The following is a 27498-nucleotide window of genomic DNA, read 5'->3' on the forward strand; positions in this document are numbered from 1 at the left end:
GACACTTTGTCCCCACGTTGGGGCTGCTGAAACCTGCAGGAAGGATGTGCGGCTCTGAGCATCGGCTGCTTCCTGCCCCTCGGCTATAGGCACTACCCTTGAACTTCCTTGATTCTAACCCAGGTGCAGCTTTTTACTGTTAGGTACACTTTTATTAATACAACTGTCTGCACTCCTTGAAGGTGGGGAAGTGAGGCAGACTAGTTAGGGAATCAATAGATGAATCTGGAACCTGGCAGAAAAACTGCCGCCCTGGAACACGTGGCCTTCGGTACCCCCAGATGGCTGCTGGAAGACCCTTGTGAGATTCCCACATTTGGAATGAGATTTCCCCTGGAAGCCGGGAGAAGCCCCGAATATTCTCCAGGGGTCTTATCATTGGGCCCTCCTGGGGGATTGGCGGGTGGGGCAATCAATCAAAAGAGCCAGCAGCTGGGACTCCTCCCCTGCCATTCGCAAAAGGGCGGAATAATTCATGGTTTTAAAAGCTAGTGCAAAATCAAGGGAAACGGACTTTGGCCCAGTGGTTAGGGTGTCCGTCTACCAAATGGGAGGTCCGCGGTTCAAACCCCGGGCCTCCTTGACCCGTGTGGAGCTGGCCATGCGCAGTGCTGATGCGCGCAAGGAGTGCCGTGCCACGCAAGGGTGACCCCCGCGTAGGGGAGCCCCACGCGCAAGGAGTGCGCCTGTGAGGAAAGCCGCCCAGCGTGAAAAGAAAGAGCAGCCTGCCCAGGAATGGCGCCGCCCACACTTCCCGTGCCGCTGACGACAACAGAAGCGGACAAAGAAACAAGACGCAGCAAATAGACACCAAGAACAGACAACCAGGGGAGGGGGGGAAATTAAATAAATAAATAAATCTTAAAAAAAAAAAAAAGCTAGTGCAAAATCAAAACTTCCTGCGCTGGTCTTGCCTTCCCCGCCCTGCCTGGAAGAGCAAACTAGTAAAACCTGGGCATTTGTAATCTGTAAGGGGGATTCATAGTCTGCAAATCAGCCCCCTTTATCACTTTTCAGCCCCTTCCTCTCTACCTGGGACCCCTGATCTGTTATTTTCGCCCCTTTATCTTCCCTCCCTTTCTTAACAAATTACTGGCCTAACTAACCGGGCTTGCTCTTGAAATTCATTTCTTGTAGCTTAACCAAGAACGTAGAGCAAATCTGGCGATGGAAGGATGGTCTCTTTTAGACCTTGTGTTGTCTCCACCGTGCCTCCCTTGTTGAACAATATCGGGCTGACCGATCAGTTAATGCAAATACACAGGGTCTGCTCAGTGGCTTCCATTCTCTCTGTTTTAAGCTAAGCAAGACTCCAGAATAACCTGGGACCTTTGTCCCAAAGGGAAAAAGATCTCTTGTCTGGCTCACTCGTTCCCTAGTTTTTCCTGGATGGAGAAGACGGTGCCAGTAGCCTCAGCAGGCTCCAGCTGTGGTTATGGGGTCTGGCAGTGGTCGACCACAATGCCCATGGGAGACCTGGGGGCAGGGCGACGTGACTGCTCATTCAGAGCTCCCAGCAGGATGACTCTTATTTTCCAGGCAGAGAAGTGGGCGGCCGAGTATTCTTTGCTTAAACTTCTCCAGGGAGAGAATGAGGCCTGACATCCTTTCTCAGGAAGCTACTGTTCCTAATAAATCTTTTACACAGGAATAAATCCTTCTGAACCATCAAAGTCCTTGTGCCACGAATTAAGTCCAATTTTCCTGGTTCTCTTCTTGCTAGAGATGGGCCAGGGCTGGGCACCACTGTGCATTTTCTGACTAGTTATGGGCAAAAAGGATTCTTTGTTTAATGACATTTTATATTAAAAGGACTACCTTCCTAGGAATCCCAGCTGTAAACTACAGGACCTAAAGGGGAGATGTGAGCTGCCATTTTGCCGTAGAAGTGTTTTTGAATTCACCAAGAAGGCAAAGGGAGGTGGCACAGGGCTTGTGCCTTCTGTTTCGGGTCATTTGGTGCTGTTTGGGTGGGCTGGGTGGGGGCTGGAGTGGATTCATTCAGCTGGTTTGGGTTACTAGGTGGGGATGTGAGAGGGGTCAGGTGAGCCGTGATGCAGGATGAGAATCCTCAAGCTGTCCCTTCCTCTCCTGCCACATTGGAACAAGCTCCCCAGCTGATGCTGTCATCGAGGAAGTGACTTACACAGACAGGAACGGAGTGAAGTGTTTTTACAAGGTTGCATGTCGTGTGGAATCTGTAGAAATAAGACCACCCTGCCCACGTGTCCACTGCCAAAGCCCCGGGATAGCCCCAAGGCCAGGACCTTTCCCTTATGCTACTTCGCCTTTCTACGGTCCATAGACCAGGGGTGGGACGGGCAAGAGTTTTCTCATCATCCTTCCCCGGGGCCCTTCCGGGCTTGATTTATCATCCCTCCTTTACTTCCTCTCACACCCATTCATCTGCCGGAACTTGGGAGGAAAAGCAGGGCAAGAGGAAAGAGGCAGGGGGCGGGCAGAGGCCGCGGGCTGCGGGGCAGCTGCCTGCTACTGCGCTGTCAGCAGCTTCAGGACTTCCTGGGGTGTCTCTAAATATCTGTTCCCCATGTGGGCTGATGTAGGAAATTCCGTGTCATTCCCTCCCCAGCTCAGAATCGACCATGGTTTTGTCACTCGTTTTTCTTTGCCTTTTAAGCAGTGAGTTTTATTCCCCTCACATCACCACCTCTCCCCGAAACTCTTAAAAATTGTTCATCTTTATTTTAGAATTAAATTAGGAATGTACAGCCCAGCAGTAAGGACTCCTTGAGAATGTTAGAACTGGACAGGGCCTTAGAGATAAGCTCATTAAAAACTCATGATGTGATCAAGAAAAAAGAGGAGTGCAGAAGTCAAGGAGTCTCCCCCAAATCAGCTAGCAAGAAAGGGGAGTGCAAACTATAAATCAGGACAAAAATACTTTTTATCGGCCGTGACACATTCCATTAATCAATGACCAATGGAAAGAGCTGCGATGTGACTTTGAGACAAGATATTAAAACACTAATAATTAAGAATGAAGAGAATGAAGGAAGAGAAGAGTTGTCACAAGTTCAGGGACACTCTGAAATAGTAAATCTCTTAAAATCCACAGGAATAGCAATTAAAGGAATTTTGTTCTGGGGCAAAAAGGACATAGATAGTTCTAACAGTCAAGTCAAATCTCTGGCCTTTCAGTCCACCTAGTTTTCCTGCCAAGATTTAAACACCATGGAACTTGCATGAGCCATTATCTGCATCACTCTTCATTATAATGACGCTCTAAATGTTCTATAGCTTTGCAAGAAGGAAAGAGGAACACTGAGCAGGCTTGTTGGGGCTTGGGATTATTTACCAATAGATGACTATTCATTTTCCCTTGGACAAAGATATTCTTTCTCGGGTGCCTCACTACTTCCTGCCCCCCCCTGCTTTCCGTGGTTTACCCACCAGTGACAAGGTATAGTCCAGGCTCAAATATGAAATGAAAACTAGGGTGCGGTCTGAGATCAGAGATTTCAGATAAGTTACATGTGATTTTGGGGAGAGGCAGGATGTTGGCGGGGATGCCTGTTGGTAGCTGCTTGTTTCTTTAGAATTCTAATGAGAACGTTATGGCTAACCATGTTTTAAGTTCTCAACGACTTTAGTTGCGTCCACTCCTAGTTATTAATTTTAAATATACTGCTGGTTTCTGTTGGTTAATATTTTACATAGAATTCATGCATTAAGAAAGTGGGTGTTTCAGGGGTTTTTATGTGTTAAGTTTAACAGTCTTTGGGAATAAAAAAATATTCATTTCATTAAATAAATTCAAATAATGGCCTCTGATACACTGCTGTATTAAATACAGTATGGCAATTATGCTGCGCCGCTCTCTTTCTTTAAAATGGTTCAAAAATCCTTGACCTTAGAATCACTGGATAAAAACGTCCCGCTGACTTCTTAGTGGACAGGCCATTTCATGGAATGCCTTTCATTTTAGAGCTGCCCCTACTTCCAGCATACTTGAAATCCACACTGGCCAATGCCTCTCTTTCATCTTCTAGGTGCTCAGTAAGTCCTGTCAATAAGTTAACCTCCGAGCTGATCACACGTTTTCCCATTGCTTCCGATCTGTGATTCTGACCGATCTAGTTTTCCATCTGGCTAAGCTTTCGTTACATGATAAGGATACCGTGTTGGGAGCCAGTGCATGGGGCTTAAGTCTCAACCCGGAAGTTTCCTGGTTGACTCCGGCAAGTCATTCCGCGTCTCTGCGTCTCGGTTCCTCCATCTGCACAGGCAGCACTGGATTAGACGAACGGTTGAGTTTTCCTAGCTCTCACCTTCTTCCTGCCTGAAAGGCAAGAAGAACAGAGCAAGGGCACAGAAGTTCCGAAGAGCCATGTCACAGGGATGTCACACCTGCCTCGGTGGCGGTCGGCCGGGCCAGGGAAACCAAACTCTGCAGGCAGGAGTCCTTCAAAACTGGAGTCAGAGCACTCACTTCCTGCTCGTATGAAGATCAAATATTGCAGGTCCTTTAAAGGCTCGATTTGAATTAGTCATAATATAAGATTCCGCTCATGACCTGGATAAGGTCACAAGTCAGTTACAAGGTGAATCACTGTGTCGACCTTCTTCCACAATCACTTTCTGTAGTAACCCACAACTTCTTGTCTGATTTACTCTCTCCTTCTAGACCATCAGGTAACTGGGTTTAAAAATAAAGATGAACTAACCTATTGCAATTACACACTGCACTGCGAGGCACACCCTAGCTAAGAGCGATTTTTCTAATCATTTAGCGCTCCAATAAATTACATTCGTGCATATTTATGTATCAATGCTCAGTCGTTTTGCACTGAGACATCCATATCCAGCTATTTCCCTGGTGAACATCTCATGAAATCAGTTTTCTGCACTTACTGTGTTTCTGACATCCAACCCAAAATAGAAGTTTCCATTCAGACTATGAAGATGGGTTTTGGGGGACTGGGGTGGGGGGTTATCTGATAGGATCTCAGGATCCTGTCTGATCAGGGGACCCCAAAGGGGGAACATGCCCTTGGCATTCAGGAAGAGGGTCTCTTTTTGTCAACGACCTTGAGGCCGCCACATCATGGAGTCTGAGACCTCAATGGAGGGAGGTTGTGACAATTAAAACGAGAGGCTGGACGTGCTTCCCTTGACACTGCTGGGTGAACTCCCTTGGATGGGGCCCAAGACAGAGCTGGCAGTTAATCTTGCTCGACAGCAGGTTATGCAGTCGTGACACTTTGCCATGAAAACCATCCCTGTCTCACTGGCAATTATTATTCTGACCTCGACAGCAGCCCGTGGTAAGAGCAAATCCTAGTGAGGGTCCCTGCCTCGTATCAGGTGGTGGGGAGGCCTTGAGAGTATGCAGTGAATCGTTCACAGTCCTAGTCCTTCAAGAGCACTTGACTCCCTCTGGGGTCCAAGGAAACCTGCTGGGAGCAGTGATGTCAGCAGTAAGCCTTAAAGGACAGGGAAGACCGCTGCGTGGACAAGCAAGGAAACAGAAAAGGGCAGAGCCAGGAAAAGCGTGCGCAGGGAAGGGAAATGCAACAAGCTGGCGTGAGTAGCTCATGGGCTGGCAAACTTTTTCTGCAAAGGGCCAGATAGTAAATCTTTCAGGCTTTTGCCTGCTCTTGTAAGGTGAAGCAGCCGTATTAGATTGAGCGTGTGTGAGAGCTTGAATCTTGGGAATCCTTTAAAAAAAAAAAGACTATGTTCTTGAACTGATCCGTTCCTGTGGGTGAGGGGCCCTTTTTTTTAAAGATTTATTGTATTTATTTCTCTCCCCTTCCCCCACCTCCCAGTTGTCTGTTCTCTGTGTCCATTTGCTGCGTGTTCTTCTTTGTCCGCTTCTGTTGTTGTCAGTGGCACGGGAATCTGTGTTTCTTTTTGTTGCGTCATCTTGTTGTGTCAGCTCTTCGTGTGTGCGGCGCCATTCCTGGGCAGGCTGCACTTTCTTTCGTGCTGGGCAGCTCTCCTTATGGGGCGCACTCCTTGCGCGTGGGGCTCCCCTACGCGGGGGACACCCCTGCATGGCAGGGGACTCCTTGCGCGCATCAGCACTGCACATGGGCAGTTCAGCACAGGGGTCAGGAAGCCCTGGGTTTGAACCCTGGACCCTCCCATATGGTAGGTGGACGCTCTGTCAGCTGTGTCACATCCCTTTCCCTTGTGGGAGTTTTTGATGAGGTCGTTCAAGAATGGGGGAGGTGTATGGGGGCCTTCGATAGCTCCAGGGACCTTGTTTTCTCCCCTTAGAGTGAGAATGGCTTTGATTACAAGCATCTATGCAAATGTGTTTGCTATTACATTGCCATTTCCCCTTCTCCTTTATTTCCAGACTCCCACTCCAACAGAATTTGCTGTGAACTCAACTGAGAATAATTTGGCTTGTTCCTCTCCTTGCATGGCAATTTGTCATACAATATGCTCCCATCACACATGCCAAAGGTGCCCTCAGGTGAAAGCATTCCTGCTTCCTGCAGCTCTGGACAAGGTGAGTGCAGGGTAGCCAGCGCTCAGAGGTCCCAGCACGGGTGGGACCCCACCAGGCGAGGAAGGTGCGAATAAGTTCTTTGGGTAATTAGACGCTCTTTCTAACACAAAGGCTACAGCAACTAAAGGGAAGGCAAAGGGGGAAACCCACACTGCTCTGAGAGCCACCCCTGCTTCATCTCGTTCGATGTTCCCAACCGCTGTGGGAAGAGGTGGGCACTGCCCCTGTTTTCTGATGAGGAAACTGGGCCTTGGAAAGATTGCACAGCTAAACGAGGCTTCAAATCTAGGTCAGCACCATCAGCTTTTCCGGGCACACTTTTGCTTTCACGAATTACAAGTTATTATTTAATAGATGAGTAAGTACCATGAAGATTGAGATAATATCTAAAAGGCTGTTGGCGTGCGGTTTCCTCCGTGTTACTAGAAGTCCTGACACTGAATCATAGCCTCCCAAGGATGGAGGAAATCTCAAAGGTTGTCTAGGTCACGCTCTCGGAACTGGAGCCCCACCCTGGGGACAGGTAGTGGTGAGCCGGGGAAGTGGTGAGATGAGCCCAGCACCACCGTGGGGTTTGGAAAATAGCAGCACAGCTGGAGAAACGTGCCCGTTAAAAATCACACTTAGGCTCGGATGTGGTTCAAGAGATGGAGCGCCTGCTTTCCACATGGCAGGTCCCAGGTTTGGCTCCTGGGGCCTTCTGAAAACAAAAACAAACAACAAGCAGACAAACAACAAAACCAACTCAGGGGAGCTGATGTGGCTCAGTGGTTGAGTGCCGGCTTCCCACACACAAGGTCCTGGGTTCAATCCTTGGCCCCAGGACCTCAATAAAAAAATAAATTTAAAAAATATATAGATAGATACATATATATAATTCTTGTGAGTACTGCAGTAGATGGGATGTGTTTTCACCACATGATGCTTGTAAGTGTCTGAATATTTCATAGCTTGAGACAAATGACCAACTGAACAGTCAACTTAAAATCACTATGCTTTTTCCCAGGTCATTGCCTGAGAAATATGAGCTCTGTAATTGTAAAAGGTTATCCCAGAAACCAGCCACAAGGTCATTTACCTCTAGGGGTGAAAAATGCTGACCCTAAGGCAAATTCCATCTGCAATAAACTCCTGTTTCAACTTGAGCCAAACTGTTATGAAAAAAAGAGAAAATGGGCATGAATGTAATAGTTGTGAAAGAAGACCATAAAATGGGGGAAGGGAAATGTCCACAAAGAGTGAGGGTGATCCAAAATACTGGAAAAGTGCTTCCTAGCATACAAAGCTGATAGGTGGCTACTTTCACCAATTATGACTTTAGTTAGACCTTGAGTTTATACTATTGCCACTGAAAGAATGAAAACTCCCCAAAGAGAGAGAGAGGGGATGCTTATCGATAGTTAAAGGTGAAGAAAATGTTCTGGAATTAGATAGTGGCAATGGATTCCTTTTCGTATTAAGTGAACGTGACTTGGTAGGGCCAGCAATTTTGAAAAATTAAGACATGCCATTTCAGATGAAACAAACAGACAAAACCCGGCACACAGAAAAACTGTGAGCGCAATTCCAAAGCCGGCAGCTCCGTGGAATTCAAGAGGATGTCTCATGCCTGGGTCCTCGGAAGAACCGACTGCTCTTCTTTAAACGTGTGGTGTGTCACCGCCTCTTCCTCTGTGAACGCCACAGGGCTCGGGGCTTCCTCTTTATCTAGGCTCCTAGATAAAGGCTTGAGCCAGGAAGGAGCACAGCTTGGCTCCGGTCCACAGGTCCACAGCTGTGAAGTCACAACCCTGCAGCGGGGCACCCGGCGGGAGTGTGGAAATGACCCGGGAGAGCTCAGAACACGGGACAGAAGCCAGCGCCCCAGTGGGGTGGAGGTAAAGTCAGTGGTGCCGGCTTGACACATCAAGGTTGTGACAGCAGTCTCAGCTTTAAAAATCCAAGTGCATTCGACTTTGCAAGTAAGCAGCGAAGAATTTCACTTGCTAATGCAGCAGCCTTTGTGTTAGGGTAAATGCCAGTATGTCTTCCCTGATAAGTTCCCCTGTCCCCCTCTACTCCCAGCCTGTGCCTGCCCTTTAAAGCGAGGGGGGAACGGCCGCCAGAAGATTCCATCACCCTGGCTGCACGGTTGCCAGCGCCGCCTCCCCAGGTTCTTATTGGTGGGGTAAGTTTGCAGAGAACCAGAGCACCAACTGGAGGCATGCAGCAGTGAACAATGTCACTCTGGGCTGGACAATGAAGGATTAGTTGGTGAAAGAGCTTGTCCCTTGATAATAGGGAGGATTTATGGAGAGAGGAACATGGGAGGTGCCCCAGGATTGGAGGCACAGTTCACAAACAAAGGCACAGAATGTGCCAGGCGCGCTTGGGCCAGCCTGCAGAGACAGATTTGGCTGAAGAGGAAGGTTCCTGTGGGAGAGAAGCAGGAGATGAGTTTGGAAAAAGTAGGTTAAGGCCAAATTGTGGGGGACTGTACTGGCAGCCTAAGCGGGGCCGAATTCACTCTGGAGGCAGTGGGATCTAGTTGAAGCTTCTGGAGCAGGGGAGTAACGGCGCTCAAAGCAGTATTTAAGGAAGAATCTGGCAGTGGTGGGAAGGTTGTCCTGGAAATGTGGGAGGCAGGGAAGCTCTATGTCACCCTAGTTCAAGCCAAAGGCTGAGGACCTGAAGGGAGGGTGGGCGATGTAGGGTCTCCATCTGGAATGGGTTAGGGACAGAAGACAGAGAATTTGCTCTTTTCTGTCAAGAAACAGCTCCGGTGTCCTGCCCAAGCATCACTTCTACTGATTGCCACAGAGCAAGATAGCACAAATCACCGGCTGTTCCACGAACCTGGCCATCTAGACGTAGGCAGGTGGTGGGCGAGCCTGGTCCAGCAGCGGAGAGGCTTCTCTTGGCCACAGCTGCTTGGCAATGCTGTGTGCTTCCTGAGTCTTCACCAGATGAGAGATTCTGATTAGAAGCAAAGTGTGTTGGACAGAAAACAGTGACGAGCCCCACGGGTGCTTCCTTCTACCTTGCCCAGGACCTACCTGTTATGGGTTGAATGGTGTTACCCCAAAAGGTGTGTTGAAGTCCTAACCCCGGTACCTCAGGTTATGATCTCATTTGGAACGAGAGTGCTTGCAGATGGCACTGGTTAAGATGAGGTCACACCTGAGTAGGGGGCCCTTAATCCACGTGACTGGTGTCCACATGAGATGAGAAGAACTGCAGACGAAGAGAGGAGAACACATATGAAGACAGAGACAAGCAGGAGAAACGGCCCAGCAAAGGTAGTGATGCTACCATTAGCCAAGGGGTTCCTGGGGCCACCCAAGGTTGTCAGAGGCACGGGAGCCTTCCACTGCAGACTTCCAGTCTCCACAACTGGGAAGGAAGAAACTTCTGCTGTTTTGAGTGATTCGTGGTACTTGCTCCTGGCAGGTGTAGGACACTAACACACTGCCCAAGCAGATGTGATCTGAGATCTGTGAATGCCGAAGCTCCCTCACAGTAGGGTGAGCTGGTGGGCCTTGCCCTGGCGGTCCCCCGAGGTCCCCAGCAGTCCCCTGGCCTATCAGCAACCTAACCTGTTTCCCCACAGATGAGAAAGTTGGTTGCACCCCTGCACCAGGCAACCACAGCTGCAGGATCTGTCCTAAAGCTCGCCTCCCACCCCGGTATGGGATAAGGCTCAGATGGAAAGTAAGAAAAGAATGGAAGAGACATTCACTTTTTATTGCAGTATCTTTTTTTTTTTGAAGTGCTGTTTATTTATTTCTCCCCCCTCCCTTGTTGTTTTGCGCTCGCTGTCTGCTCTCTGTGTCCATTCACTGTGCATTCTTCTGTGTCTGTTTATCTTCTCTTTAGGCAGCACCAGGAACCAATCCTGGGATCTTCTGGAGTGTAAGAGAGGTGCTCAATCTCTTGTGCCACCTCAGCTCCCTGGTCTGCTACGTCTCTTATTGTCTCTCCTCTGTATCTTTTGTTGTTGTTGTTGTTGTTGTTGTGTCATCCTGCTATGCCAGCTCTCCCCTCGGGCCAGCAAGCCGCATGGGCCAGCACTCCTGCACAGGCCAGCACTCTGCGCAGGCCAGCTCGTAGCTCAGGCCAGCTTGCCTTCTCCAGGAGACCCCAGGAATCAAATCCTGGACCACCCATGTGGTAGATGGGAGCCCAATTGCTTGAGCCACATCTGCTTCCCTCTGCAGTATCTTTTAACAGAGATTCAGAACCTGTGCTATTCCAGGTTACGTTTACTTGGGGCTAGTGGTCAGAAGAATCTGCCTCAATTAAACAGTCTCCTGAGCCAAACAAGCGGCGTAACTGATTTTCCTAAAGAACTGATCAAATATTTGACTCCACTGTCCGTTCAGTTCACATTCTCAAAAGACACAAATTCTCCACCTTCCTAGAAATCTGTAGGAAGACTGATTCACAGATCCTGGTATCTTCCCACCCTGTCTTGGCTAATAATCCTTTTTCTTTTCTGTTACCACCTATATCCAATGCATTTGCATGTGGTAAGGGAATTTTCCTCATCCTAAGCCCTGATCTGCTGGCATCAGACAACAGCCAAATCTGCAAGAAAAAAATACCTAGACAACGGGAAGGGCAAACGTTTGTGATGTGGTGCATAATCGCTGGCAGTGTGGGCTCAGGGTTCAGAAAGCAGACGACGGGAGCGGATTTGGGTCAACTGACAGAGCATCCGCCTACCACATGGGAGGTCCAGGGTTCAAACCCAGGGCCTCTTGACCTGCGTGGTGAGCTGGCCCACATGCAGTGCTGATGCGCACAAGGAGTGCCCTGCCACGCAGGGGTGGCCCCCATATAGGGGAGCCCCATGGGCAAGGAGCGTGCCCCATTAGGAGAGCCGCCCTGTGTGAAAAAAGTGCAGCCTGCCCAGAAGTAGTGCCCCACACACAGAGAGCTGACACAGCAAGATGATGCAACAAAAAGAAACACAGATTCCCGTGCCGCTGACAAGAATGCAAGCAGGGACAGACAACACACAGCAAATGGACACAGAGAGCAGACAACGGGTGGTAGGGGAAGGGGAGAGAAATAAATTTTAAAAAAAGAAAAAAAGGAAAAAAAGAAAGCAGACAAGGTGCTCCTCCGTCTTTGGATCCCAGACCCCAGAGCAGAAGCTAAGAGTCCAGGTGAGCTGGAGAACAAAGGCCAGTCCTGCAAACCCTTAGCTCCTGGGCAGTGCAGATGCCAGGAGCAGCGCAGCCTCCTCTCTTTCCAGGTCAGTCTCCAGCCCCATAGAGGAGTTCTGTGCTCAGCGGGGCACATTGTCCTCATCAGCACTTCCTTTCCCAACGCCAACACTGAGAAGTTCAAGGGCTGCGGCACCGAGGGTGTGCTGGCAGGGACGAGGAGCTGGGAAATCGCTGCCTGCCCAAGCTTTGCTGGAATGTTCGAGAGGCTGCTTTCATTTCATTGAAAAACCCCTCTGTAGCAGTTTGATATAGTTATGAATTACAAAAATAGATATGAGATTATGTTTGTCATCTGGTCTATACCTGGGCATCATTGATAATTAGGGCTTTGATTGGGCCACATCATTAGGACATTGAGTCCCTGCCCCTTGGTGGGTGGGGACTCACAGATAAAAGGCCTGGCAAAGGGCAGAGTCAGAGGTTTTTGATGTTGGAGTTTGATGCTGAAGTCTTAAGCTGGAGCCCCAGGAAGTAGGCTCACAGAGGGAAGAGAAGCCAGCCCCAGAAAGAGAGGAACCCTGAGCCTGGAAAGAAGCAAGACCTGGGAAGGGAGGAACCCAGGAAGCCTGAACCCTCGCAGCTGTCGGCAGCCATCTCGCTCCAACACGTGAAAATAGACTTTGGTGAGGGAAGTAACTTAATGCTTTATGGCCTGGTAACTATAAGCTTTTACCCCAAATAAATACTCTTTATGTAAGAGACCCAGCTGATCAGGGAGCTGAGGTGGCACAAGAGAATGATCGCCTCTCTCCCACTCTGGAGGGTCCCAGGATTGGTTCCCGGAACCGCCTAATGAGAATACAAGCAGGCACAGAAGAACACACAGCGAATGGACACAGAGAGCAGACAAGGGGTGTGGGGAGAAATAAGTAAATAAATCTTTAAAAAAGCCAACAGACTTCGGGTACCTTGCCTCAGCACCCCGTCAGCTGGCTAGTACAGCATCTCCAGGAAAGAAGCCGGGCAGCTGGCAGCCTGATTTCTAGAAGTCCAGAGCAGAGGAAGACAAGGAAAGGGTCCCGGGCTTCGCTGCTACCGAACCTAGAGCGGCAGGTGACCGCAGGCAGCGCGGAGCCTCTCCCACCTCCGGCTGCTCCTGGTTCTCCAGGTGTGCTCCGACCACAGCCCTGGGCCCTCCTGAAGGCCAGGCAAGAACAGGCTACCTCCCGGGTGTGCCTCCCCCAGGGGCGCTGCCAGGGGACGTACGAGATCCAAGCCAGAGAAAGGGCTGCGCTTGCTGATCCGCTGGGGGACACGGATTTTACGCTGGGGGTTTGCATGCTCTGCTGGGGGAGCTCCGAGGGGGCGGGGGTGGGAGGAGCACGGGGAAGGGCATTTGAACAGGCACCTGCGCCCTGCCTCGAGCAGGACCAAGGTCAACAAGTGTCCCCTGCGCCCCCAGCCCGGGGAGAGCCAGGTCAAATGGCTCAGGTCAGGGGTTCACAATGCCAAAGCCTTGGACATTGCAAAGCTCTCCTCAGCGTGCCTTCAGCTCCTTGCGAGGTTGAAATGACCACGGTTCTGTCGGCCGAGCGAGCTCCTGCCCCCGCACCAAGTTCAACATCACTTTGCCTAAGACAGGAAACTAAGCTGCTTCCCCGATTTCCATAGGAAGAAAAGAGAAACAAAACAAAGCTCAAAACCCCAGCCAAGAGACGTACACATTAGCATAGCAGATTTTCCTGCAGAGCTGAAGTCACGAGGTGGGTAGTCTACCCAAGAAGACAAGCCATTCTAAGTCTGCATTAGACAGTCTTCTTCTCTAACACCTTTTCAGTCTCCGGGTTACTATTATTGAAACAGAGCAAAATATGCCACTTCCCAGCAGTGGCTCTCTCTCCTTGCCCTCCCTTCCTCCCCCTTCCTCTCTCCACTCAATCCCTGTGGGAACAAAGGCATGTCTGCAGAGGCCCTTGGCATTTCACCCTTTAAATTCAGCTCCCAGCCAGAGCACCCTCCAAAGAAAGATGTGTTCTTTCCTAAGAAGCATAACGGCGCCAGGCATGAAGACAAAAGCAGCTTTGCCCAGCTTGTCGTCTGTACATTGGCTTTTTCTTATGATTTCATTGAGAAGTTGGTTCTGCTGGCACGAGGAGATGTGAAAGCCACTGCTTTAGGAAACGTGATTCCTTGCGCATTCCAGCCGTGATGATCAGTCTTGTAGAGTGACAGATGAAGTGTAGCAACTGATGGAGCCTGTCAGCCAGACTGAGCCCTTCATCTAAAAGCAAACAAACAAGGTTTGCCGCTGTGAACAGGACAGAGGTGTTCACACTGCACATGGCATCTAAAAGCGACCCTCAGGGTCTAACCTCGCTCTACATTAAGCCTGAGAAGCATTCTTTTCAGTGTCTCCAGGAATATCTCGCAGACTCTTACAGATCTTGGGAACGTTCTGTTTTGCAAATAAAACACCATCAAGTCAGGTGTTGAAAATGAGCCCTCGGTTTCCTTTTCTTGTGAGAAGTTTGCCCTGAGGCTCTGGGATCAGCACTGGTGGAAAGCCAGTAAAGTGTGCTGTTGATAGGTTTACTGCAAGAGATTTGATATTTTGGGAGATTCTCCAAGGTTCCCAGGTATGCAGCCACTATCTGCTGTCCCAGCCTCCCTCTGTTTGTTTTCAGCTGTCAGACATCATTGAAAGATATATGGGTGGTATACGTGTATGTGTGCGTATTTTCATTTTTGTTATTCGAAAGGCATTTACCTCCTCCGCGGTCCGTGGGTCGTGTCGTTCTCCAGCCTGTACAGTAGTCACATTTGCAGAGGGCATTTCAGCCACAGTCACCACTGCTTTATGAAAGAAATGAGTTATATTTGCTCCATTTCACAGAAGGGTGGAAGGCAGCAGGGAATTACCCAGTTTGCAGAAATGGTAAGAGCATCTAGTCCCGAGTCAGTTAAGACAGAGAAAGGATTTGCAGATGCTCCTCAAAGTGTAGCTTTGTTCATTTGAGAGTTGTTTGATATGTTTTTTAGTTTGCTATGAAAAATTATCCCAGACTTGTAAATAAGGCAAAGTCAAAGGGTGTGTCCTTTTAATGTCTTACAGGTATATTATTTAACTGAATTGCCTGAAAATTATTTACTCATCTAGAGCATTGTTGTATTTTATAATTTGCTTCACATTGGAAACACCTAAGGACCTTCAAAAAGCTACAATGCCTGGCTCCCAGCCCAGGCATTCTGATTTAATGGTAGTGGGTAGTGTGTCTGGCTGAGTAATGGTGCCCCCAAATGCCCATGTCTTGGGAATGTGTTAACTGACATGGTCAAAGAGACTTGGCAGGTAGGATTAAACAAAGGCTCTTGAGATGGGGAGATCATACTGGATTATCCAGTTAGAACGAGGGTAATGATAAGGGTCCTTACGAGAGAGGCAGGATGATCAGAGGCAGAGAGAGAAGCTCTGAGGATGGAAGGCGTGAGAGAAGAGAGAGATTCTCTGTTCCTAACTTTGAAGCTGAAGGAAGGAGTCATGAGCCAAGGAATGCAGGTGGGCTCTAGAAACTGGAAAAGGCTAGGAGCTCATTCTTCCCAGAGCCTCCAGGGGGAGGGCAGCTCTGTGGACCCATTCTAGATGTCTGACCTCCAGAAATGGAAGAGGATACATTTGTTGCTCAAAGCCACTCACTTTGTGGTAATTTGTGACAGCATGTTGGGGATTGAATCATGTACCCCAACCAAGGACATGTTCTTAATCTGAGTTCTGAGGTCCCGTGGGCGTGAACCCATTTGGAGATGCGACCAGTTACGGTGGGGACTTATTTGTGATTAGGAACTGGTAACATCCTACTGAGGGGTGGCCAGGTGGAATCAGGGTGGGCCTTAGTCCTGATACTGGAGAATTAATTATAGAGAGGAGGTGAAGACAGGAAAACGTTGGATTCCTCTAGGTCCTTGGCTATGTTGCATAAATGAATTTAAGAACATGCCAGCTTAGTTAAGCCAGTAAAAAGAATTTATTGTGACATGGGGGAAAGAAGAGAGTTTGCTGAGAAATGAGAAAGAAAGATGGAAATACACACCAAGATTTGGTGCAGGCTCCTCTAGGCAGGGAGAGTGTACCCTGCCTTGTGTGGTCACCTTTCACACCGTTATTTATTCCTGTCCCTCGTTAATGATAAGGGGATGGGCCCAGCTGTTACTGGTTACCCCACCAATGGTACGGCCTGTTCGGAATATCCAGGGCCAAGGGGAGGTCCTAGAAAGAGAAACTGGGGCCTCAAGGTTAAACTCAAGGTCCCAGTGAGGTCTTTTTTTTTTTTAATTTATTTATTTATTTATCCACCACCCCCCCCCCCCCGCCCCAGTTGTCTGTTCTCTGTGTCTATTTGCTGCGTCTTCTTTGCCCACTTCTGTTGTTGTCAGTGGCACGGGAATCTGTGTTTCTTTTTGTTGCATCATCTTGCTGTGTCAGTTCTCCGTGTGTGTGGCGCCATTCCTGGGCAGCCTGCACTTTCTTTCATGCGGGGTGGCTCTCCTTACGGGGCGCACTCCTTGCGCGTGGGGCTCCCCTACACGGTGGACACCCGTGTGGCAGGGCACTCCTTGCGCGCATCAGCACTGCACATGGGCCAGCTCCACACGGGTCAAGGAGGCCCGGGGTTTGAACCCATGTGGTAGATAAGACGCCCTAACCACTAGGCCAAGTCCGCTTCCCCCCAGTGAGGTCTTGCAGCCATGTTGTCTGCTGGCCATGCTGTCTGTCAGCCATGCTGTCTATTAGCCATGTTGTCTGTCATCCATGTTATCTGTCGGCCATGTTGTCTGTCATTCATGCAGTCTGTCAGCCATCTTGTCTGTCAGCATATTGTCTGTCGGCCATGTTGTCTGTCATCCATGTTGTCTGTCAGCCATGTTGTGGCTCATCTTCTCCTCCAGTTACCCTGTACTAACCTGCCTCAGAAGAAGAAGCCTATGGATATAGAACCCAGAAGTCCAAGAAAGCCACAGAAGGAGACCAAGGATGTCGCCGTGTGACAGAAGACAGGCATTGCCAAAACATGAATGACTGGGAGAAGGCATGGCACTTTAGTTTGGGGCTCTAGTCTCTGAAACAATGAGCTAATAAACACCTGTAGCTTAAGCCATCTCATTGCATTACTTGTAATGACAGTTCTGGCAAAAGGCAGAAGTGACAGGAAAGTAACAAAGGTGAGACCTGGGGCATCGGGAGTTTTTAAATCTCCCCAAGAGATTCTCGCATGCAGCAAAGTTTGGAAGGTGCCAAGGGAGGGAAATACATCTGTGTTTGGCCTTGCCATCAACTCTTCGGTCAGGCCAGACACTTCTGTGAGGTTTCATGTTACTTTGTAGATTTCTATTTGGTAGAGAAGATAACCCCAAGGTCATGATTTTATTGCCCTGTAGGACAGTCACCTGTTTTGCATCTAATCCGCCATCTTATTCTGCCATTCATTTTTTTTTCTCAAAACACCCACAAATATGCGGTTCCTCAAAATGCTCCTGGAGCAGCTTTTCCATCTCATCTAGTCACTCAGTGAGTGAAGAAATGTCCGACACATGTTGAGTCTGTTTTTTGGTGAAAGTCATACTTTAAGCCTCTGACACTATACTTTCACATGCTCAGTAAGTACTGGTAAGGAGGCAAAAAAATTTCATGAGAATCCCAATAATTTTTTCTCCTGGAAGAGCTTTACAGAAGGTTGAAGGGTTTCTTGGGAAGTTATGGAGAGAAGCCCCACCAGTCCTTGTCTGAGGGCCTTGCTGAGGTGGTGACACACACACCTCCTGTGGATCCGGCTCCCCCTGGGGGGCTGTAGCTGCAGGTGGACGGGCCCCGATGCACCATCGGGCAGCGCTGGCTTCAAATCCCTCTGCTGCTGAGAAGCCGTGAGATCTTGAGACCATCCGCGTAAAGCCTCAGTGTCTTCATCTGAAAAACCGCCTACCTCCTGGTGTCACTAGGGGTCTGTGATGAGAGACGGCACGTAGCCTTGGGCCAGCACCCCGATTTCAGTGTCCCCGGGCAATTGTGCGGCATCGTCCAGACATGGCTGCGGCAGCGGTACCCACTGCCTTGGCCTCTGGCAGCGCTGGGGACAGAGGGGCCACCGCAGACCATGGCAGGGGCAGGAAGAGCCGAGAGGGTCCATCAGCCTCTGCGAGGCCCTGACCTGTGGCATGGCAGTTTGCCGGGCACTCGGCAGCCTGCAGGGTTTTTCGAGCCGGTGACCTCGGTTTGTCCTTGGGATGAGACGCCCTCTGGTTTGCCTTCCACCTTCCTGCTGTTCAGGTATCCTCCTCTCCCGGATGTGCTGGGCCTGGCTTCAGATCACACGAACCACGGACCTCCCATGTGGTAGACGGACGCCCTAACCACTGGGCCAAGTCCGCTTCCCAAGTTAAGCGAATATTGAAAAAAGTGAAAAGTTTGTGGGAATGCTAACTGAAATTTAATAAGGTGGATTTTGTCCTAAAATAAAATGCTTAATATGGAGATATGTGGAATAGAACTAGTATGCATAGACCAGCTGTAAAAGTATTGTGGCAGCATTCAGTGAGATAATGTGTTTTGTAAAAGTAAAACAAGCCTGAATGAATACAAAAAGTACAAAAACTGTGTGAAAAGGTCAGCAATGGACTTTTGTGGTTCAAGACTTTCTGCCCTGGCCTGACGGCAATGAATCTGGCTGCATAGAAGAAACCTGTGGCAGTGACCCTACTAAGAAACATCAGAGACAGTGCTATTTTAAGGGCCTGGAAAAGGCAAACAATTGGGACAAGCTGTAAGGTCCCTGCTACTCTATCAAATTATTAAATGCTGTTTGGCTGGGTAAGAGTTTGTATTAATTTAGCCTGTAAATTGGATTAATATCGAGTACTGGCTTATATAGCCTTTCCGGTTGGAAATTTTAAGTCCGTGAAAAATGAAAGTCTATTCTGCTAGTTGGAAGTCTTATTATTTGTTGTTAAAGCTTTATTAATCAGTAAAAACGTCATTTGCCTAGACTCTGTAAAAACGAAAAGGGGGAAATGTTGTGGGAAACTGGCTTACCTGTTGGTTACTGTAAATGTTACACCTGTTAAATGTTGCAGTTGTCAGATGTAGCAGTTGTTCCCTGTTATTGTAAATGATGTTGCAGTTCAGATAGCAAACAGCTGCTTAGGAGTTTTCCCAATAAAAGCGATGGGAAAACTAGGGGTGAGGCTCTCAGTTCCAGAAGCTGTGAGTGCCCTGGTCCCAGGTTTGTCTCCCTCTTGTGCCTCTACCTTTATTTCTGCGTTGCCTTCCCTCTGAGCCAACCTATTGTGAGCTGAATGCAGCAGACAAGGGAGTGGCGTAAAGAGATGCTCGCTGTTGAGTGGGAAAAGGGGTCAGTCAGGAGCGGCGTTGGGGGTGAGGAAACCAGTAAGAGGATGTGGCGGCAGCCCAGGCAAGAGATGGTGGCCAGGCGGCCAGGCGGCGGAAGTGAGCATGACTCATCGTCAGGAGGCAGAATCAGCGAGACTTCATGAGGGCTGGATGTGGGGGAGGAGGGAGAGGAGGGCTCCAATAGTGGTCAGCAGTGGTCCCCAAACTAAGCCAGGGAACTCGGCAGATCGGGGTGTCAACAGCGTGTTCACAGCAAAACACTCCAATAAGAGAGAGGCATAGCAAGGAACAGCCAGCTTCATTGGTCGGATCACTGAAGATAGCACGGAAAAAATAAGGAGGGGCCCCCAGAGGGGGACCAAGAGCATAAAGAAAAAATCTAGAAAATGGGCTCAGGACTTAGTATTTCAAACTCAGTTCACACCTAGAAATATAAAATATATACTCAAGGGAAGCAGATGTGGTTCAATTGATAGAGCATCTGCCTACCATACAGGAGGTCCAGGGTTCAAACCCAGGGCCTCCTGACCCATGTGGTGAGCTGGCCCACGCGCAGTGCTGCTGTGTGCAAGGGGTGCTGTGCCACGCAGGGGTGTCCCCCAGGTAGGGGGGGCCTCATGCACAAGGAGAGCTGCCCCACATGAGAAAACAGTCCACCCAGGAATGGCACCGCACACACAGAGAGCTGACGCAACGAGATGATGCAACAAAAAGAAACACAGATTCCCTGTGCCACTGATAAGGACAGAAGCAGTCACAGAAGAACACACAGTGAATGGACACAGAGAGCAGACTATGGGGGGTGGGGGCTGGCAGGGGAGAAAATAAATCTTTAGAAAATACATATATATACTTGATAATATACATTTAATTTATTTAGTACAGATGGTCATTCTTCTTTAACTTTATTCTATTCTTTAGATATAGTCTCTCTCTTAAAAAAAAAAAATTATTCTTTTTCAGGTACTGGGGCCAGGGATTGGACCGGGACCTTGTATACAGGACGCCAGGTCTTGACCGCTAAGCCGCATCAGCTCCCTGGAGTTGGTGTTTTCATTTATTTGCATTTGTTCGTTTTTGTTTTTAGGAGGCACTGGGGGGCCAAACCCGGGACCTGCCATGCGGGGAGCAGGTGCTCAACCACTCGAGCCAACACTCACTCCCCTCGAATTATTCTTTTTAAAGAAACTCTCAAGTTGAGAACCATGAAAAGACATCACTGCACCAGAAACTTCTGAACCTGAGCAGACCCTCCAGCAGCCCCGCGTGCACGCAGAGACAAGCACGCGAGCAGATGCGCTGTCTTCCGGCTGAAGGAGCAGAGGTTACAGACCTCAGGTGGTGTGGGCAGCGTCCCTGGACTAGCCCTGGTGCCAATGACCGCGGGGGGCTAAGGGCAGGCTGGACCATTCCAGAGACTGCCCAGAGGTGACGACAGCATGCTGGGGGATGCGACGGAAGCCTGACACCGACCCCAGGACCTTGGCTCTGCTGTAGCCCCGGCATGGAGATGCAGCTCTGAACCTGCTCCTCCCGGGCCTCTGGAGGTCCTCACAAGATGACTGCCCTGCGTCGCAAACACAGGTTCTAACGCAGGGGAAGGGGGCGCAAGAGGAGGGGACCTGGGGCACGTTTCCTCCCCCTGCCAAGCAATGCTTCTGGAACATGCTGCGTGTCGTGGTGAGCCACGCTAGGGTTCTCCTGTCACATCAGGTATAATTTGTCTCTTTGCCACTCCTGTATTGGTATATTCAAAATTCAGCTCCCAGACCTCACAGGTTTGTTTTTTTTTTTTAGGAGTGGTATTTTCAGCTGCTTCAGTATTGATAAGATACACCATGCGCTGTGCGGTGGTGGAGGGCCGAGCCCCTCAGCAGGCTCTCAGGCCCTGTGTTCCAGAGCAGAACTCCACAGAGGGGCACAGCCCACCAACTCAGGTCTCCATCAGCCATCCTCCTTTCTCCTGCTAGTTACACGACCTCTCCAAAAGCATTTCCTCTCGTCTCTGCCTCAGTTCTCCAGAGATGAAACCGTTGTTTGCCTCACTTCTTGTCGGAAGAACGCAATGAAAGTTCATGGGAAAGAAACAGAGAACACTTTGCACGTGAGTAATTCAGTTATCTATTAAGAACTTTCGCCAAGATGGCAAACTGCTGCTGCTTTCCCTCATACCCACACTTCATATACATTTCCTTTTCCAGAGATTGTTTAAAAATAGATAAGTGTGATGTGTGTGGGAGAGGGACGGTGCAGAGCTGCCCAGAGCAAGCGTGGAAATCCAAAAGACCCAGAGTCCTGCCTGGCCCTCTGGAGAATGATTTTACAGATGTGTCTTATTTACACGCAATATACAGAAATGCATGTGTTTCTGAAAAATTGTCTGGAAATAAGAGTTTTGTAGATTAAATTCTATTTTAAACATATCTGATTAGCCTGCTCGTATTTTCAAAGAAGTCCTGTAATACATATTTTGGCAAAAGGAAAAACCCTCTGTTAAATTTGTGTTTTATTTTTATGTTGATCTTTAGATAGAAAGAGGGATCCGGTTGTTGCTGTAAATGCAATTATCTGTGTGAAAATACTTTGCACATGTTAAAAACCGTTTATCCGACTGTTTAGACAGTGCATTAGTTATCTATGGCTGTGTAACAAATGACCCCGGAACCCAGCAGCTTGAAACAATAAACATCTCTGTTGCACACAGTTTCTGGGTTCAGGAATCCGGCACGGCTTAGCTGGGTAGTTCTGGCTCAGGGTCTCCCACGAGGTCGCAGGGAAGCTATCAGCCAGGGCTACAGTTTCTGAAGATTTCACTGGGGCTGAGGGAGCCTCTTCCAAGCATACTCCAGTGGTTGTTGGCAGAGGCTTTGGTTCCTTCCAGTGTGGGTTTCTCACAACATGCCTTCCCTCAGAGTGAATGACCCATGAGATACAGAGCAAGCGAGACAGAAGCGGAAGTGTGTCACAACCTGATCTTGAAAGTAGCACTCCACGCCTCTGCCTCTCTCTGTTCTGGGATCCCCCAGCCATCCCTGCCCAGGGAGGCAGGGCACTCCACGGCGCGGGAGGGCTGGGAGGCAGGGGCCGCTGGGCAACGTTTGGGAGGCTGGCTACCTCGGAAAACAAGTTAAATGGGCGATTCTTTTCAAAATCCTTGTCCATGGCTATTTGTTTACATTCACATGAAAATTAATAAGCCATCCATGACTGGAATAAGGTGGTCCTACTTTACTGCTCCAAAGAGCAGCTTCTCAGATCTTCAGTGTTCTCTGGTAAGTTTCTAACCGTGTATTTGTGTAAAGTTGGTCACTTCATACTACACACACTACGTTTCCACCACTGCCCCCTGTGTTGCTGGACTCTAAGCTACGTGGTCAAAAATCCTGCTTCCTTAAAACAGGGAGTTAATGAGCCTCTCAAGCTTTTCCTCTTCCTTTTTAATGATGCCTGCACTTTCAGCGTACGCTTGCCTTCTCTCTTTTGTTTGGCATATAATCCTGCACAACCTTCTTATTTCTTTGAGGTGGGAGTACATTTTTATTTCCTAAATGTTGTACTATAAAGATCAAATTCTTAAGTGTGTTTGTGCAGCTCAAAAATAAATACATATTAAGAAAAGAAAAGACACTAATCTACGTGCAAGACACACTTAAAGCAAGTTTTACTTTTGGTTGTATTTTCTTTGTATATTATAAACATTTACTTGTTGCGGTTTGAAGTAAAACATTTCCAAAATGTAAGCTCAAAATAATCATTAAAAAGTTTGCAGGGTGAAAAAAATTAATTCATTAACAAGCCATTTCCCCCAGTGAGGTCCCCAATTAGCCATGGAATCAGAGTCATCAACCTGGCGTACAAAAGATAACTTTCAATGAAATAGTATAAAAATGTTAAATTGGATTATTCAAGGCACTAAAATAAAGTCTCAGATATCACAATTAGTTGTGAAACATACAATCAAGCATCATTTCAAAGAAGATGCTTGAACACTGGTTGCACCATCGTTGGGCTGTTCAAGGAGAGCTCTTCCTGCATACGGAGACGATAAAAGGGTCAAGAGAGAAGGGACTTAGAAGGGGCATGTGGGAAGGGTTTGTTAGGAGACAATCACTCAGCGCTGCGAGGCCCACCAAAGGACGCTCATGAGAATAGCTTTAATGGGAACATTGGGAGAGCTTGAAAAGTGTTCCTCATGTTTGGGGAGCAAATGGCCTCTGCCCGGGAAATCTGGAAGCCAAGAACGACTGCCGGCGAGCTGCGGGGCACCTTGCAAAGGGGAAGGACTGTGGCCTTAAGGTTGTCCTGCACCCCAGAAACTGCTTGAGCACATCTGTGGCCTCTGTAGGACAGAAAGGGGTCCTGGGGGAGAAGGAGCTATCCCAGACCCATTTAAAATCCAGATGAAGGAGGTGAAGGAGGAGGAGACCACTGGGAAGGTTCTGTGAGCATGAGCCACCAGAAACACAAGGGCTGAATAAGGAACAACCATTGATGAAAAAGCACTGCAGGAGGAGAATGTTGCTATGGGGGGAGGAGTGGTGTGAGGGGGGTCGGGGGTATATGGGGACCTCATATTTTTTGAGTATAATATTAAAAAAGAGAAGAAAAAAAAAAGCACTGCAGGGAAGCAGATTTGGCCCAGTGGTTAGGGCGTCCACCTACCACATGGGAGGTCCGCGGTTCAAACCCCGGGCTACCTTGACCCATGTGGAGCTGGCCCATGCGCAGTGCTGATGCGCGCAAGGAGTGCCCTGACATGCAGGGGTGTCCCTGCGTAGGGAAGCCCCATGTGCAAGGAGTGTGCCCTGTGAGGAGAGCCACCCCACGTGAAAAAAGCACAGGCTGCCCAGGAGTGGGACCAGCAAGATGACACAAACAAAAAGAGACACAGATTCCCGGTGCTGCTGATAAGAATACAAGCCGACCCAGAAGAACACACAGCGAATGCACACAGAGAGCAGACAATGGAGGGGGCCTTAAAAAAAAAAGGCACTGCATATGCGGAAGGAACTGAATCAGAGGGGCAAAGCAGAGGAATCTCCAAAGTGGCTAATGAGAAAGAGTCAGTTTTAAATATCTGCAGGTCCAGAGAGGGTGAGCCTCTTAGATCAGCACCTGCTGAGCAAGAACTTTCCGGTACCCTTTTCCTCCTCTCCATCTGCCTGGATCCTGCTTGGCAAGCTGGGGGAGGAGCGCCTCATCACCAATCAGGGAAAGACAGATCCCTTTCCCCGAGTCACACACCAGCAGCCAGGCGGCGCACAGTAGGTCCCGGCTGGCGCCGGCAAGGAAAGTGAATTTGAACACAAGTTTGAACCTTATTTCCTGGAAATAGGTGTTTTGAATGATTGAACGTACACCACCTGTCTTAAGGGGATTGTAGAACGTTCTTTCTTTTTTTCCCCTCTTCTTCCTTTTTAACCTAAGAGTGACCAAAAGAAGTTATGGGGATTGGTCAAATTTATATTCCAGGATCCATGTTTTAAAGGCACACCAGGAGACAAAATAGAGCCATTTATATGACAAGAGCCTGTGATTTCTTTTTGTTCAATTTATGTTTCACTAGCAATTGATTTTGTGCTTGAAATAGGATCGTTTTCCATATGAGACTTCTGACAGCTTCCTAGGAAGGCACAGGCTATTCGTTCACAAGTGAGAGCTTGACGGACAAACAAGTCAACTGGAAAATAAATGGAGCCAAAACGTCTGTCTTGCCAAGTGCCCTTGAGATTGAGGCGGTGACGTCCATTTTTTCTTGAGGCTTTGTGGGAGGTTCTCACCTGCCCAGGTCAAGGCCAAGAGTGTAAAAGGCCCGCCCCTGCTGGCCATTCATTCATTCAGTCAGTTACTCATTGAACAATATTCTCGGATTCCCCACCACATGCCTGGGGCCCTCCGTTCACGTCTCGCAGACAAGCTGTCTCACAGACAAGCTGTCTCACCAGCTTTTCGATCTAATCATTTGCTCTCCGTCCATGTCTCCTCTGAAGTTTCATCAGCTGCACTGAGCCAAGTGGCGGCTTTCCTTGTAAGAAATATTTGGCAGGGTTTAGAGAAAGCGGTCAGTATATGTAAATGTTATATGATGAGTCCTTTGCTGAAATATTTATTGCAGCTATCTTCCCCCATCTGTGGCTGGCATCTTCATGCTTCTGATGCCTTTTGATGAAGAGAAGTTTTTAATTGTAATAAAGTCCAATTTATCTTTGTTTTTTAATGTTATATGAGACAGGACTTGGAGGCCTGGGAAACTTTCCTGGAGATTATTTATCTATACGTAGATATGTATAGATATAACAGAAGCAACAATTAAAAACAAACTTGCTATTGAAAAGTTTGAAAGAAAATATTTTGTGTTTTATATGCTTTATAGAAGACTGTTTTTTCCCTCTCCCCCAAGAAAATGCTACTTTCTTTCTCTCTTTGTTCTTTTTACAGCCCAACCCTCTCACCTGCCAAAGATCCTTTATCCATCTTGTTGAGTACCAAGAAGATAAGATCATCTAACTCTTAAAAACACTCTTAAAAATGCTTTTTGCTGTGTGGAACCCTTTAAAGAACAGCTTTGGGTCTGAAGTCTTTTTTCAAGGGAGTCCTTCCCTATGATTCAAAAGTTGTCTTTTCTGCATGTATGTATTTGTATACTTTAACATCTAGATCTTTAATGCATCTAAAATCAATTTGGGTGTATAACAATAGATGAGAATGCATTGAATCACCTTCCTAAACAAATGGACAGCCAAGTGCTGTTAGACTACTCTTCAAAGAGTATTTGCCCCACTTATTTATTTCTTTTTCTTTTCTTTTTCCTTGCCCTGCTTATTTGAAAGGAAATCGTTCATAAATACTTAAGTTCCACGGCTCCGTTTCTCTCTTCTTTTCAGTTCTATGTCTATGCTGGTGTAAAGCGGTTTTAATTACTGTAGCCTTAATTAGATTTTGGTATCTGGCGGGACACTCAGTGTGTTCTCTGAGCGCGCTGCTCGAGCTTCTCCCTTCGGCCCAGATGCCCTCCTCTCCTCCACGTCTGCCAGGCTTCCGAGGGTGGCCTCAAGCGCGGGCACCGGGCTCTCCAGCACGTTCAAGTGGAAAAGACGAGGATTTTTCAGTTGACCACAAGTTTGCGTCTTACTTAAATGCCACGTGATGGCTGCAACCTAAGGCCGTGTTAGGATGCATGAATCAGAGATCCGCGTTCAGAAAACGGTAGCTGACGTCACAGGGGTGACATGCCAGGAGTGCTGGGCTCAGGCTGGGGGGGGCAAGGACACCCACGAAGTCGATGGCACTGGACGGTGCGCGGGTTCCCTTCGCCGTGGGAGAGAGGAAGAGGCGGTGGCCTGGGGCTCTGGTGTTCGTCTTCAGATCTGACCTGCGTTGGACGAAACTCTCTTGGCAGGAAGGGAAAAAATAAAAGAGGGGAAGTTAAAGAAAGAGATCTAGGCACTATGTTAAGGAGAAGTATCTGAAAATAAGAACTTTCTCCAAATAAAAGGGGCTTCTTGGTGAGGTAATGGACACCTGCCATCAAAAGTATTTAGAACAGAGCCATATGCAAGGGAAAGGATTTCTGTTTGGGGAGCGAGTTGAACTTGGGGCTATTCTGTGGAGGACTCTTTGGCAGGTCCTAAAGAAGTTGACTATAGACTTGCCGTGTGACCCTGCAACAGCACTATTGGGTATACACCCAGAAGAACTGAGAGCAGTGACAGGAACAGACGTCTACACAACTGTACTGAGCAGCATTACTCATATTGCCAGAAGGGGAAACCACCCAGGTGTCCATCAAGCTAGGAACGGATAACACACTGTGGTGTATTCACCCAACAGAAGAGCATGCAGCTGTAAGAAGAAATGAAGTCGTGAAGCGTATGACAATGTGGATGGACCTGGAGGACAGTATGTTGAGTGAAACCAGCCAGACACCAAAGGACAAATACTGTCTGATTGCACTGCTATGAGCTAAATATATTGAGTAACGTATTGTATGATTCCATTTATATACAACGTAAATATAAATCAATTTGTAGAGATGAAATTAGATTAGTGGTTATGTAGGGCTGGGGAAGGACTGCTGAAGGGTATGGCTTTTTTTTTCTGGAGTAATGAAATGGTTCTAAAATTCTTTGTGGTGATGAATGCACATTGTGATGATAACTACACGCCACCGATTACACACTTTGGATAGATCGTATGGTATGTGACTATATCTCAATAAAACTGCTTAATAAAACCAAGTAGTTCAATGCATACTTATTTATTGTCCAACCTCGCGCTCGTCATCCTATCAAGAAATGATGAAAGGAGCCCGTTTTCAGGGCTCTGTGTCAGAAACAGCCGTTTTCTTAGGCGACAGCCTCTGAAGCTTCTGTGCTCACCCACTTCCATCTCTCTATTTATCCCCCGTTATTTTTAAAGGCAAGAAGAATCCTTTGCTGAGCTTAAACCTTTGTGTGTGGTCAGAA

General features: G+C 48.2%; 1 long non-coding RNA gene across 2 annotated transcripts in view; it reads left to right on the forward strand.

The window, feature by feature from the left end:
• Nucleotides 1–27270, forward strand: part of LOC131276552 (uncharacterized) — a 31505-nt gene extending 4235 nt beyond the window's left edge. The window contains exons 2-5 of one of the 2 annotated variants that reach the window (XR_009184007.1): nt 6326–6481; nt 20121–20746; nt 20831–21137; nt 25472–27270. This is a non-coding gene — a long non-coding RNA (uncharacterized lncRNA). The remainder of the gene's footprint in view (nt 1–6325; nt 6482–20120; nt 20747–20830; nt 21138–25471) is intronic. The other variant, XR_009184006.1, reaches the window with a different exon arrangement.
• Nucleotides 27271–27498: the final 228 nt, after the last annotated feature.

This window comes from Dasypus novemcinctus, chromosome 29, assembly GCF_030445035.2.
Source record: "Dasypus novemcinctus isolate mDasNov1 chromosome 29, mDasNov1.1.hap2, whole genome shotgun sequence".
In the NCBI taxonomy this organism is placed as follows: Eukaryota; Metazoa; Chordata; class Mammalia; order Cingulata; family Dasypodidae; genus Dasypus; species Dasypus novemcinctus.